The sequence below is a fragment of the Salmo salar genome, chromosome 06 (assembly GCF_965601325.2).
Source record: "Salmo salar chromosome 06, fSalSal1, whole genome shotgun sequence".
Taxonomy (NCBI): Eukaryota; Metazoa; Chordata; class Actinopteri; order Salmoniformes; family Salmonidae; genus Salmo; species Salmo salar.
This window is the reverse complement of record NC_138296.1, coordinates 85,596,900-85,610,795: the sequence shown is the minus strand read 5'-3', so window position 1 is coordinate 85,610,795 and position 13,896 is coordinate 85,596,900. Positions and strand designations below refer to the sequence as shown.

The window sequence follows — 13,896 nt, the reverse complement described above, 5'->3', positions numbered from 1 at the left end:
AACAATGCAATAGCATCTAATATTCAATTTAGTTTCAAATCATGAAATACACATTCAATTTATGAATTCAATGATTCAATTTTTGCATTAAACATAAACAAAAATGTACAATCAAATTCAATATCCTAATACAAATTTAAAATGATCAAATTCAAATACAATTTCTGTTGGCATTGAAATCGTTCCATACCACATATTCATTCACAGTTTTTATGCGAGTAAAGTCATACAGTATAAAAAAAATTATGACAGCTGTGATGGAAACCGGAAGTTTCCTTACAATTTTATAATTGACGGCAGATCATTTTTTCGTTGGACACGGTGGGATCTTTTTATTTTGGTAAAATGCATTATGCAATAAATGGCAGGGAACTGTATTTATGGGCAAATATTGATATTATAGCCATCAAATCAAAGTAAACTTGGAGTCACGCGATGATATGGTGGGTCCTCCCACTACGACTCGGGAAGCCATGCAGTTTATTAGGCTACAGATGAAATAAGTTATGATGAACTTCACATGGTGGTGAAAGTGCAAGGTGATGAGCTTGATGCACCTTTCCAATAAATACCGAGGGTATTCTGTTGAAATTATGATCGATGCTTGACTGCCGTTTGACAAATAGAAATTATGCCCCTGCTACATACTCCTTAGTTCACACAATTTAAAGGGGAAATCTGCGATTACAACACTCATTTTTGTACTTTTAAATTCATGACATATACCCATTGATTCTTGAAGAATACAACTTAGAATAACACTTGAGTTTAGTTCAACTGTCATAGCCCATCAGGCCCCCAAATATACTTGATAAGTAATGTAATTGTAAACAAACACTGTATAGCCTCAAAACATGGTTAAAACTGTAATGTTGATCTCATGGATGATCAGTCCTTGCATCCATTGCTCTCTGTCTTTGACTCGGGGAGTTGTTACATTTCTCCACCTCATCCCCAAATCAGTGGCGAGCTATTCTGCTTTGTTATTGTTTGAACTGCAGACTGCCCCTTTAACTGTTTAAATAATGACATCGACTGTTTATGGCTGTATTATTTTATTTTTCGTGTACATTAAGTTCATCGTGTTGGCTTGGCCTACACTAGTGTCAGAGACTGTATACAACTCCCCAGCATCGCAGTGCTGGAGGTGTCTCTACAGACACCCTGGTTCGAATCCGGCCGTGATTGGGAGTCCCATAGAGCGGTGCACAAACCCCCCCGGGTTTGGCCTGTGTAGGCCGTCATTGTAAATAAGAATGTCTTCTTAACTGGCTTGCCTAGTTAAATTAAAACAAATATTTGACAACTGCTCAGTATACAGTCTACCTTTTATGGCCACCAGGTGTAGCACTCCACCTACAGTTTGTCCAAGGTTCAGCGTCTCCTTCTCCCAGAATGCTTCAGTATATGTGTTTGCCTAGCCTTCAACAATGCAGCCTTGGTCGTGCACACAGGGGGATCTAGCTACTCGTACAGCGCGCGATTGGCATGGACATGCTTACAAAAATAAAACCTAACACCGAGCATGCCATTTTGTTATCAACTTGTATAACGCGAAATATGTTTTGAAGCTGATTGAAGTATATATATATTTTTAACATTTTGGAGCCTCATACCGGGTGAGTAGCAAGCTAACTAAGCTAACGTTCGTCTGCTAGCAAGCAAATGCCTATTGTGGCTAACGTTAGCTGGCTAATTGCCCCCCTCCTTTTCTCAATCACATTATATTGTCTTATTATTGTGCCGAGACGTATATTCCTTTCTGTAGCTATTCCGTAATTAACTTATTTCGCCTCGAGTATTTTGCGCTGAAAAACCCTTATTGCCAGCTGGTTAGCACTGCGTGTGTGTCGTGTCGTTATTGGTACAGTCTCAAGCGTGTTTGTTTTGATCTCTCCCTCTGACCGACACACGTCAACTCGAGCATCCAGTCAGCGTTAGTTTGATGGCAAAAATGTATCAACTTGAAATTACACAACGGCACTTGAGGTTTGTGTTACAAGCAACCAAAAGTATGTTTATTGTAGCAAGTATCGGAAATAGTTAGCTAGCTAGTCAATGCAACCCCAAAAGTAGCTTGTCTTTTTCCCCATTTGATGTGCATGCTGCATTGTAGTTGGCTAGCCGGCACACTAGATACACTCCTTTTCAAATGGCTAACGTTACCATTGAAGAGTGAATCATGGTACAGTACAATGAAGGGTGAAACCAACAACAAGGATTTAGAACCAATACATTGTAGCTTACCATTTTGTAATATTGTTCTGGGCTGAGTGTCCCTAAAGCTTCGTAGCACTAAGATCATCTTTCGTTCGTCACGATTCCACTGAAACTAAAATATCTTAGTGCTATGATGCTTTTGGGAAACCCTGTTCTGTTACGTTAAGCTTCAGTAGAGGTCCCAGATGAAGCTACCCCTTACTAATTGTGGTAACGTTACCAAAGTGACGGCACTAAGAAGACTAACCTCAGGTTGCCTTACCGCTAGTTGCCTATTTGGATTTCATATGATTTAAAATGTATCTTGTGACTGATGGAGTATGGATACTTTATTGAAAACAAGCTAGGATGTGCACACTCCTCCATAGTTGCATTATCAACAGTAATAGGCCTAGCTATCCCTTGATCATGACTCTGTTTCATTAAACATAAGAGTTATTGGAAGAAGGCAGGTAGCCTAGTGGTAAGAGCGTTGGGCCAGTAACCAAAAGGTTTCTTGATCGAGTACACGAGCTGACAAGGTAAACATGTTGTTCTCTCCCTGAACAAGGCAGTTAACCTACCAGGGAACAGTGGGTTGTCATTGTAAAATGAATTTGTTCTTAACTGAGTTGCCTAGTTAAATAAAGATTTTTTTTTTTAAATGAACAGGCGTCGCTTGCGGTACAGTTTTGGAAGCATAATAAAATAAGTTAAATTAATACAGGCCTTGATAGGCAAGGTTAGTGTTCCCACACAGCCATATCTGAATGACCATATTCTAAATGTGTTTTCTGTCATTCTGAGCATCGTGGGTGGACGCCCTAATCAGGTTATGCATCTAATTCATATGGGTCCAGTAAATGTCTCAAATGTCCGATAATTAAAATGTTGCTGGTCAATGTCCAGCTCCACATTTTCATAACGGAAACCCAGTTGCAGTTGATACAACACGTAGAAGATATGAGGGCAATTCCGTGGGAAAGGCAACCTGAGCATATATAAGCTAATGATGGCCAGTATGTCTAGGGGGGGCCTTGATGGTCACATTAAAACAATCTTAGGTATGTAGATTGTTTTATTGGTTCAATAATGTTCCACCTGGTCAGCAGCATCAGATTTAGTTCATAGAAGTTTGCTGTGGGTGGGTGCTTATATTTGTCCCTTTTCACACTGCCATTATGAACAGCGACCATGGAGTAATTAGGGCAAGTGCCTTGCTCAAGGGCACATCAACAGATTTGCACCTTATCGGTTCAGGGTTTTGAACTAGCAACCATACGGTTATTGACCTTAACGCTCTAACCGCTAGGCTACCTTCTGCCCAGTAGTGACAGACCGGTGATGTAATTGTTTTCCATGGACCCCAGCAAGAGAATAAGTCAATATGTACCACATGGGATAACAGCCTTTAACAGTGGACAAGGTTATTGATGCTCTCATAGGGGCATGATAGCTGTGTCACCCAATGATCTTCTCTTGTGGTCACCAAGTAATCAACTTTAGCTGCAAGTTGTGATATTGACACAATCAGCATTTCATTACTGTGCTGTGACATGGGCTCTTGTTTTCACACTGCCTTTCATTAAACATTTTAACCCATTATACTTGAAAATGGCTGATTTGGACACTGATAAGCTCCTAAATTGGAACGCAGTGGCTGTACAGTAACATGTTATAAATGACATGGCTGACTTTGGTCGTCAGTTGAACAGTGTTTCCTCTGGCACATTGGTGCGGCTTGCTTCTTGGTTAAGCGGGTCGGTGTAAAGAAGGACGGTTTGGCGGGTCATGTTTCAGAGGATGTATGACTCGACCTACACTTCTCCCGAGCCCGTTGGGGAGTTGCAGCGATGAGACAAGCTCGCAATTGGATATCACGAATTTGGGGAGAAAAAGGGTAAAATACACACAAAAAACTATTAGGAAAACAAACAAAAAAATGGTCCAAAATGTCTGTCACTCTTAGAGACACCAGAAAATGGGAAACAAAAAGTGTGCTTGCTCTGGTTCCTCAACAGCACAGCTATGAGAGCTAAAAAAAATCACTATTATAGTTGAAGACTTCTTTGAATCATAATAGTGCATTGAAATGACTTAGGAACTGTACACACGCTGGAGAGGTGTGTATCCACTTGGAGACACTAGTTAGTCCTCTCACTCAAACCCTTGTCAATTTGTTGTTCTATGTCAAATTTTGTTATCAACAAATGCAGCGAAAAGTACAGTAAATGTAAAATGCACATGCAATCAACAGTGTAATGTTTGGATTCAGTTGTGTCAGGTGAACTATTATGTCCTTAACTTTGGTCTAATCATTTTTCAATGATCTCCGAACTGTTCCCTTTCAATTGCTACCATGCTTATGCATATGCGCTTCATATTTCTTCTGTAAGAAACATTTTAATTTAGCCCTATCCATATAGGCCAATTCCCACAAGTGTAAAGGGTTAATTATTTCCTTATGCAGCAATACTGTGTGGGGAATTACTTCAACCAGCTTAATGACAATAAATGAGCAAATAATCCAGAGGTGTTGCCTTTTGCAGTGTCTGCTCGAACTTCTCGCTGGCGACGCTGAGTGAGTGCAGAAGTTTGGCTGTGTTTGGCCTTGAGTGTTCGTGTCGCTGGGCGGGCTCTAAAGCCGTACTCGTCAACATCTGTTTTATGTTGTCTCGTTCTCTGACAGTGCAAGATGTATTTATATAGGGCCAAGCCACTCACTTCTGCAGTTCACTTTATTGCGTTTTAGAGAACATGAACAGATGTCAACTGTAGGTGGAGAATGTGAATGAATCAGAGGCTGATTTAAATGAACTTGAAGAGTGAAACATTGCACTGTGTAAGAGAATGTTGGTATGAGATAGAGATGTCAGAACTCATGTGTATCTTGGTGGAGACGGTGGATAGCAGAGGCACACGCATGTTCAATCGTGGCCTGCTTCACTACCGGGATTACTTAGCTAATCCATTATCTCCCAAACTACATTTTCCCAGAGCCCCGTCTGCCCTCTCCCCCCCCCCTTTTTTTTTGAGGACCCCGATGGCAATCCTACCCCCACACATGGTAAACATACAGTATGTGTTAAGATGAAAGCAGTTCAAAATAAATAGCTAGCCAACCTAGCATGGGCCAAGGGTACATTTTTGAATGGCAGCCCGGTCAGTGTGTTTTCTTAGTGGGGTGCCAGAACAGCAGAACATAATATCCTGTGAAAAGGCACTTAACCTTTCTGGCGCAGGCGTTCCGCTAGCGACCCACCTCGACAACATCTGGTGAAATTGCAGAGCGAGAAATTCAAATGATAGAAATATTTAACATTCATGAAAATACAAGTGTCATACATCAAAATAAAGCTTAACTTCTTGTTAATCCAGCCGCTGTGCGAAAGCACACCATGCGATTATCTGAGGACAGCGCCCCGCATACAAAAGCATGAAAAACATATTTCAACCAGGCAGGTGCGCAACGAAAGTCAGAAATGGCGATATAATAAATGCCTTGCCTTTGAAGTTCTTCTGTTGGCACTCAAAGGTCCCAGCTACATAATAAATGGTTATTTTGTTCGATAATGTCATTTTTTATATCCCCAAAAACTCAGTTTAGCTGGCGCGCTTCATTCAATAATCCACCGGTTTCCCTCCTTCAAAATGCATACAAAATGAATCCCAAATGTTACCAATAAACTTATCCAAACAAGTCAAACAACGTTTATAATCAAACCTAAGGTACCCTAATATGTAAATAAACGATACAATTTAAGACGGAGAATCGTTATTGTCTTTACCGGTGATAAACAACAAAGAACACGCTCTCATCCACGAGCATGAAAACACTACAGCCAAAATGGGAGCTACTTAGAAAAACTACAAATTCTAGCAAATTTTTCCAAAAACAAGCCTGAAACTCTTTCTAAAGACTGTTGACATCTAGTGGAAGCCCTAGGAACTGCAATCTGGGAGGATTTCACCTCATAATTAACATGACAGCCATTGGAATCAGTGGTAGGCTGAATATTTTTTTTGGGGGGGGGTGGTTTGTCCTCGGGGTTTCGCCTGCCATATCAGTTCTGTTACACTGACAGACATTATTTTAACAGTTTTAGAAAGTTTAGAGTGTTTTCTATTATATGCATATCCTAGCTTCTGGGCCTGAGTAACAGGCAGTTTACTTTGGACATGCTTTTCATCCTGACATCAAAATACTGCCCCCTAGCCCGAAGAGGTTTTAAGACATGGTCTACCCGGGTCCCTTTCACAACACATTTATAGTGCCAGTTTTCTGTGCTCTGGCTCCTGAAAGCGTTTGGATAGATACTGCTGGAATGGTTTGTGGATCAATGTCCACAACATCAAATATTACCAAGGTTGATTACGTGTTACTGGAATGGATCAAGTGTTACCATATAGTTTTTCTCTTGTCATAATGATTATTTTTTTGTTGCTATCGCATGCTTACGATAATAGACCTACCTTATTATAAAATAGTGTACAAGTGAAATGTACAGTACCAGTCAAGTTTGGACACCTACTCATTTAAGGGTTTTTCTTTATTTTTACTACTTTCTACATTGTCGAATAATAGTGAAGCCATCAAAACTATGAAATAATACATATGGAGTCATGTAGTAACCAAAAAAGTATTGAACAAATCAAAATATATTTATATTTGAGATTATTCAAAGTAGCCACCCTTTGCCTTGATGACAGCTTTGCACGCTCTTCGTATTCTCTCAACCAGTTTCATGAAGTAGTCACCTGGAATGCTTTTCTAACAGTCTTGAAGGAGTTCCCACATATGCTGAGCACTTGTTAGCTGCTTTTCCTTAACTCTGCGGTCCGACTCATCCCAAACCATCTCAATTTGATTGAGGTCGGGGGATTGTGGAGGCCAGGTCATCTGATGCATCACTCAATCACTCTCATTCTTGGTAAAATAGCCCTTACACAGCCTGGAGGTGTGTTGGGTCATTGTCCTGTTGAAAAACAAATGATAGTCCTACTAAGAGCAAACCAGATGGGATGGCGTATCCCTGCAGAATACTGTGGTAGCCATGCTGGTTAAGTGTGCCTTGAATTCTAAATAAATCAGTGTCACCAGCAAAACACCCCCACACGGTGGGAGCCACACATGCAGAGATCGTCCGTTCACCTACTCTGCGTCTCACAAAGACATGGCGGTTGGAACCAAAAATCTCACATTTGGGTCTTCCTTTCCTGTGCCGGTCCTCATGAGAGCCAGTTTCATCATTGCGCTTGATGATTTTTGCAACTGCACTTGAAGAAACTTTCAAAGTAATTGAACATTTCTGGATTTACTGACCTTCATGTCTTAAAGTAATGATGGACAGTCGTTTCTTGTAACAATTTACACTTAACATCATGCAGAAACACATTTACTGGAATAACTATGCGGATGCCAGGTTTGATAAACTGAGGGAGATTTTGTTGAAATTCTGTTATATCCACGTTTTCCCAAAACTGTTTTAAAAATCTGCTCTGAATTAAGATTCAAAGATGTCTGCAGAAAGAATGGGATGTCAGCTATGACATGACACATTGACTTTGGAAAAAATCTCTTGGTAATTGAACTAAAGTAAGTGAAGTAGTAACGGAATTGCCGTAATGGAAATTCATCATGGGTCCCTGATCTGTACTACACAGGTATAAATATGCAATATCCTCCTTTGCGTATTTGAGTATTATTCTTCACACTGGCTTTGCAGCCATCTTCATCGACCTGGCCAAGGCTTTCGACTCTGTCAATCACCACATTCTTATTGGCAGACTCGAAAGCCTTGGTTTCTCAAATGATTGCCTCCCCTGGTTTACCAACTACATCTCTGATAGAGTTCAGTGTGTCAAATCGGAGGGCCTGTTGTCCGGACCTCTGGCAGTCTCTATGGGGGTGCCACAGGGTTCAATTCTCGGGCCGACTCTCTTCTCTATATACATCAATAATGTCGCTCTTGCTGCTGGTGATTCTCTGATCCACCTCTACGCAGATGACACCATTCTGTATACTTCTGGCCCCTCTTTGGACACTGTGTTAACTAACCTTCAGATGAGCTTCAATGCCATACAACTCTCCTTCCATGGCCTCCAACTGCTCTTAAATGCAAGTAAAACTAAATGCATGCTTTTCAATCGATCACTGTCCGCCTGTCCAGCATCACGACTCTGGACGGCTCTGACTTAGAATACGTGGACAACTACAAATACCTAGGTGTCTGGTTAGACTGTAAACTCTCCTTCCAGACTCACATTAAGCATCTCCAATCCAAAATTAAATCTAGAATCGGCTTCCTATATCGCAACAGAGCATCCTTCACTCATGCTGCCAAACACCCTTGTAAAACTGACCATCCTACCAATCCTCGACTTTGGCGACGTTATTTACAAAATAGCCTCCAACATTCTACTCAACAAATTGGATGCAGTCTATCACAGTGCCATCCGTTTTGTCACCAAAGCCCCATATACTACCCACCACTGCGACCTCTATGCTCTCGTTGGTTGGCCCTTGCTTCATACTCGTCACCAAACCCACTGGCTCCAGGTCATCTACAAGTCTCTGCTAGGTAAAGCCCCGCCTTATCTCAGCTCACTGGTCACCATAGCAGCACCCACCTGTAGCACACGCTCCAGCAGGTATATCTCACTGCTCACCCCTAAAGCCAATTCCTCCTTTGGTCGTCTTTCCTTCCAGTTCTCTGCTGCCAATGACTGGAACGAACTGCAAAAATCTCTGAAGCTGGAGACTCATATCTCCCTCACTAGCTCACTAAGCACCAGCTGTCAGAGCAGCTCACAGATAATTGCACCTGTACATAGCCAATCTGTAAACAGCCCATCCAACTAACTCATCCCCATCCTGTATTTATTTATTTATTTATTGCTCCTTTGCACCCCAGTATGTCTACTTGCACATTCATCTTCTGCACATCTACCATTCCAGTGTTTAATTGGTATTTTGTAATTACTTCGCCACCATTGCTTATTTATTGCCTTACCTCCCTTATCTTACCTCATTTGCACTCACTGTATATAGACTTTTTTGTTTTGTTTTTTCTACTTTGTTATTGACTATCTTTTGTTTATTCCATGTGTGTAACTGTTGTTTTTTGTGTTGAATTGCTATGCTTTACCTTGGCCAGGTCGCAGTTGCAAGAACTTGTTCTCAACTAGCCTACCTGGTTAAATAAAGGTGAAATAAATAAAAAATAAATTTGTCGCTCTGCCCCCAAACAGATCAAATTTGGTTGGTTCAGAATTAATCTGGACCAATCGTTAGCTTCTTATGTTTAACAAGTTTGGACATGAAAGTACAGGTCAATAGAGTAGAGTATAGAACAGTCGCGTATAGTACAGTAGATATCAGTACATTATAGTGTACTCAACTCTGGTGTACTCTACGTTGTATTGTACTGAACTATACTATGAAAGGGCAGTATCCAGATTTTCATACTGTTCTTCTCTCATCCCAGGATTTATGGTATTACCGGCTTAGTACACGAGGGTGGTAAAAAGCCCATTGGGCGTCTATTACCAGAATGCTAACAAAATTTGCGCAAGTAATAACGAATTTCCATGGAGGCTGCTAACTAAATATGCTAACAAGCGCAAATGAAAATAAACAAACTGTAAGGACAGGCAATCCAGCTCATAAAGTTCTACATATATAGGTAGGAGCTACAGGCCTTCTTGCTCTGCTCGGAGAAGATGGGGTAGGAGCAGACGGGCCGAGAATGGAGAACAGAAAAAATGCAAGGAAATCAAGATAGAGTTCTGACATGTTTGAGAAATCTGTACAGCTGCCAATGCTAACACAATATGATGCCCCATCTGCTTAAAACCTGTTGAGGACAGACGTTCCGCTATATAAATACTAATATTTTATTTATATTATATATTATAATATATTAGTACTAAGTCATGTTTTGCAGAGGGGTCAAATACTTATTTCCCTCATTAAAATGCAAATAATTTTATAACATTTTTGACATGCGTTTTTCTGGATTTTTTTGTTATTCTGTCTCTCACTGTTCAAATAAACCTACCATTAACATTATAGACTGATCATTTCTTTGTAACTGCGCAAACGTACAAAATCAGCAGGGGATCAAATACTTTTCCCCCCCCCACTGTATATGTTGATATTAGTTGGCAGGGGTCTTCAACTTTATTGTATTTTGATGTATTTCATAATACCTTCTAAGACCCATTTTCCACCTGTTTGACCTGAAATCAAAGCGTTTGCTTATTCCACATTTTTTCGTTCACGTTGTCATGCTGCGTCCCGTGATTACTAAGCTAATCGTCACGCAATCCCTTCTCAAAGTCACTGTATATGTCGAGAAACATGCATATTTACCTTAAGTACGTAATGTCACGACTTCGAAACTATACGGTGCAACAGATAGCAAGTTCATCTCACATCTCTGAAAAGATTTGTAGTAATGTCATTTTTGTTGACGAAATTCAAGCAAATATATATATATTTTTTTTTAGCTGGCGCCCAATTGACTCCCAATCACTCCTTGTCCCAGAGTTGCCCAGAATGCACAGTGTGGCCCATTGACGTGCATGGGCAACGTTTCCCATCATAACTGTATCTGCCATTGCGATTTGTTATACTCCACTCTGTCAGGCACATCAATTTAAAGGTTGAACATGGTGAGTTAGGCTGTAAAATCGCCTAAATAAACTGCACTAACTAGCTACGTTACATGTTGATATTGTTTTCTGTTTTATTCTGTGTAGCTACGTTTGCTAGCTAGCCAGCCCATAGAGAGAGCATTGCATTGTGGATTTTGTAGTCAACTTGAGCTCCAACAGATTTCCACAATTATGTTCCATGTTGCTACCAACCTTAATATAATGCCAAAATGAAACGTGTTCACACAAAATATTGTGTTTATTTAACACTAAATAAAGGAATGAGTGGTTTTGGGTGGATTTTCCCTTTAAGACTTGGGTCCCATCTCCATCAGGTAGTAATTCCCCCATGGTAGGGCATTATCACCCTGGCTGCTCTCCCACAATCCATCAGTGTCTTGAGAATGGGGTGGCTGCAGGATTGGGTGGGCTGGGGCTGGCAGCTGTTGGCAGGACCTGCCTCCATCTGTGGGCTAGCAGCCTGGGCTGGGAAATAGAGGCCCTGGAAACAGGGCTGCCTTGGCCAGATGACAAGAGGGAGGATTTTTTGTTGTTAGGGCTGGCTGTGGTGTGTGTGTGTGTGTGTGTGTGTGCCTTCAGAAAGTATTCGGACCCCTTCACTTTTCCCACATTTTGTTACATTACAGACTTTTTCTAAAATGGGTTATCTTTTCCTCATCCATCTACACACACTACCCCATAATGACAAAGTGAAAACAGGTTTTTATAAATTTTAGCAAATGTATTAAAAAATAAACATACCTTATTTACATAAGTATTCAGACCCTTTGCTGTGAGACTCTACATTGAGCTCAGGTGCATCCTGTTTCCATTGATCATCCTTGATGTTTCTACAACTTGATTGGAGTCCATGTGGTAAATTCAATTGATTGGACATGATTTGGAAAGGCACACACCTGTCTATATTAGGTTCCACCGTTGACAGTGCATGTCAGAGCAAAAACCAAGCCATGGTATCGAAGGAATTGTCAGTAAAACTCAGACATGATTGTGTCGAGACAGATACCAAAACATTTATTTCTGCAGCATTGAAGGTCCACCAGGAACACAGTGGCCTCCATCTTAAATGGAAGACAATTGAAACCACCAAGACTCTTCATAGAGCTAGCCGCCCGGCCAAACTAAGCAATCGGGGGAGAAGGGCCTTTGTCAGGGATGTGACCAAGAACCCGATGGTCAATCTGACATGGCTCCAGCATTCCTCTGTGGAGATGGGAGAACCTTCCAGAAGGACAACCATCTCTGCAGCACTTCACCTATCAGGCCTTTATGGTAGAGTGGCCAGACGGAAGCCACAACACAGTAAAAGCCACATGACAGCCCACTTGGAGTTTGCCAAAAGGCACCTAAAAGATTATCTGGTCTGATGAAACCAAGATTGAACTCTTTGGCCTGAATGTCAAGTGTCATGTCTGGAGGAAACCAGGCACAGCTCATCACCTGGCCAATACTATCCTTACGGTGAAGCACGGTGGTGGCAGCATCATGCTTTGGGGATGTTTTTCAGCGGCAGAGACAGAGGGACTAGTCAGGATCGAGGAAAAGATGAACAGAGCAAAGTACAGATATCCTTGATTGAAAACCTGCTCCAGAGCGCTCAGGACCTCAGACTGGGGCGAGCGTTCACCTTCCAACAGGACAACGACTCTAATCATGCAGCCAAGACAATGCAGGTGTGGCTTCAGGACAAGTGTCTGAATGTCCTTGAGTGGACTTGAACCCGATCGAACATCTCTGGAGTGACGCTTCCCATCCAACCTGACAGAGCTTGAGATGATCTTCATAGAAGAATTGGATAACTTTCCAAATGTATAATTTCAGTTTTTAATTTTTAATACATTTGCACACACAACCTTATGGGGAATTGTGTGTTGATTTTGAGGGGAAAAAACTATTTAATCAATTTCAGAATAAGGCTGTAACGTAACAAAATGTGGAACATGTCAAAGGGTCTGAATACTTTCCGAATGCCCTGTAACATTAGCCATGGCAAACTGCAAAAGTGTCGCTACTACTCTCAACAGCATTGCAGCCCTGAATTTAGCAGGCACTATCAACAAAGATCAGTGGGAAAAAGTTGGGATCGATTTACTTTTTTCACACGGTCAGTGTGAACCGGAGTAACTTGACACAACTTGGTCCAAACTAGCTGTACAATCAAAACTAACGTTAGTCTGCTGTGAAGCGTTCATCCATTTATACAGGTACTAGTCTTGCTACATTTTCTGATATTATACGTTTCCAATTTTGTCAGTTTTCTTTAAGTTAAATCATACTGTTAGCTAGCTAACGTTATGTGTATGATCTGTGTAGTAATTTTCTTAGTATCTCAGAAATCCATTTGCGTTGCTATTTATAGCCTAACGCTGACACGGTCGCCAGGTGCACGGTGTTTCCTCCGACACGTTGGTGTGGATGGCTTCCGGGTTAAGCGGGCGTTGTCAAGAAGTGTGGCTTGGCTGGGTTGTGTTTTGGAGGACACATGGATCTCTACCTTCGCCACTCCCGAGTCCGTACGAGAGTTGCGTCGATGAGACAAGACTGTAACAACCAATCGGATACCACGAAATAGGGGAGAAAAATGGGTCATTTTTTAAAATCAATACTACAGCTTTTCATGCATGGTGGCTAGCTATGGCAATCAATTTGCATTGCTAGTACTACTGTATGGGTTGGGATTATGGTTCATTATTTTATATAGTCAGTAGCTAGCTACATGTCTAAGCAAAAGATTCTACTTTGCCAGATTATTCATGACCCATCAAGTTAGGTGTGTCTGGAGGTGATTACTGCCAATGAACATGTGTATATATCTAGACAATAGTGATCCATCCACTTAGCTAGATGTGGCTGGGGGGTGGTTATAGAATTTCTTTCACATGACCCAAAAATTTTAACAACTCTATGGGTTAGCATTATCTAATATCTAAATATTTGAATCTGAAGTCTTTCTATTTTTGATATTGCTACTATGCAAATATGCAGGTAACCATTTGACTGTGCTGTTTACACCTTCTG

The 13,896-nt window shown here is 41.1% G+C and overlaps 2 protein-coding genes across 5 annotated transcripts in view; one reads left to right on the top strand and one right to left on the bottom strand.

The window, feature by feature from the left end:
- LOC106608197 (ribosomal oxygenase 1) overlaps positions 1 to 13,896 on the bottom strand; it is a 44,935-nt gene that overhangs the window by 10,675 nt on the left and 20,364 nt on the right. The gene's annotated exons all lie outside the window — the stretch shown is intronic.
- The window catches only part of LOC106608199 (exostosin-like 3), a 57,744-nt gene continuing 45,263 nt past the window's right edge, over positions 1,416 to 13,896 (top strand). For all 4 annotated transcript variants that reach the window (XM_014205996.3, XM_014205999.3, XM_014205998.3 and 1 more), the window contains exon 1: positions 1,416 to 1,619. The gene's annotated coding sequence lies outside the window, so the exon portion shown is untranslated. The remainder of the gene's footprint in view (positions 1,620 to 13,896) is intronic.